The sequence below is a fragment of the Mandrillus leucophaeus genome, unplaced genomic scaffold (assembly GCF_000951045.1).
Source record: "Mandrillus leucophaeus isolate KB7577 unplaced genomic scaffold, Mleu.le_1.0 Scaffold706, whole genome shotgun sequence".
Lineage (NCBI taxonomy): Eukaryota > Metazoa > Chordata > Mammalia > Primates > Cercopithecidae > Mandrillus > Mandrillus leucophaeus.
Window position 1 is genome coordinate 288,210 of NW_012107653.1, and position 1,638 is coordinate 289,847.

Here is a 1,638-nt window from a genome sequence, read left to right on the forward strand (position 1 = left end):
TTTGAGACGGAGTTTTGCTCGGTCGCCCAGGCTAGAGTGCAGTGGCACGATCTCAGCTCACTGCAGCCTCTGCCTCCTGGGTTCAAGTAATTCTCCTGCCTCAACCTTCCGAGAAGCTGGGATTACAGGCACGCACCACTACACCTGGCTAATTTTTGTATTTTTAGTACAGACGAGGTTTCACCATCTTGGCCAGGCTGGTCTCGAACTCCTGACGTCCGGTGATCCACCCTCCTCACACTCTCAAAGTGCTAGGATTACAGGCTTGAGCCACTGTGTCCGGCCTCAGTTCAAATTGTTACAAAGTTCGGCTGGAGATTTCTTTCTCCCTGTGACCTTTTCCAAGTGCCTCTGGCCACCCTACCAAAGGACCCCTGTAAGGCCAGGCAGAAATGGTTTGCTAGGGGACCCAGTGAGCTCACAGGGCTTTTCCCACTCTTTCCTCTACTCCTGTATTTCGCACGGTATCTAAATTGACTCAGCTCCAGGTAAGGTCAGAATCTTCTCCCGTAACCTAGGCCTTCAGTTTCCCCAGTGGGGGTGTGTGTTCGGGGGCAGAAGAGCTCCCTTTCCCACTTCCACAGTTTGGGCACTCACAGTGTTTGGTGTGTCTCCTGGGTCCTGCAGGAGCAGTCCGCTTTCTTCAGAGGGTCTGTGGGTCCTCTTGGGTTTCCTGATTTATTCCTGCAGTCGTTCCGGAGCAAAATTTCATGATGCGAGCGTCCACATGTTGCTCTGTTCGTCCAAGTTGGAGCTGCAATCTAGTCCTGCCTCCCATGTGCCGTGATCCACCTTCTTCTTCTTCTTTTTTTATATGGAACACTTTACGGATTTGTGCATTATCCTTGTGCAGGGACCATGCTAATCTTTTCTGCATCATTCCAATTCCAGTACATGTGCTGCTGAAGCGAGCACACATGCTTAGGTTCTGATGGCCTTGTAGAGGCAGGAGACAGAGCCTTCGGCCTAAGTAAGGCAAGGGGTTGGAACTGAAACACCTGTAGGAAGTTGGGAGTTTCAAAGGACTACACCTTCAATAAGGTTAAACTAGACAAAAATTCATTCGCTAGCATAGGAAGACAACCTGGGCTCTAAGAAGGTAGAAAACAGGTCTCCCTCTGAAGCCTGCTTTCACATGGGTTTGGGATTCAAAATGTATAACTCCTACAATATCCAGGAACCCTCTACACCAAACAATAAGTATAAAGTGTATACTCACTTAAGAGTATAACTATTGTTATTCCTACCTAGCAGAAGCAACATAAAACAACTCTAGAGAGACATATCCCTCACAAGATCCCTACAAGTAAAGCTGCACTGAACACAATTTAAAATAAAAAATTATAAAACACATGAAAAAACACCACACCATAATCAAATGTCTGAAGACACAACACATAGACCCTGAAACACGCAGACTCATCTAATACACACTATAAAATATGCTTAAAATGATTAAAGATATAATTGAAAATGTAAGAAAAGAACAAGACATTATTTTGTTTTTACAGATTTGAGGATACAAATGCAGCTTTGTTACATGGATATATTGTGTAGTGGTGAAGTTTGGGCTTTAAAGTGTAACCATCACTCAAATCATATACATAGAACCCATTAGGTAATTTTTTTTTTTTTTTT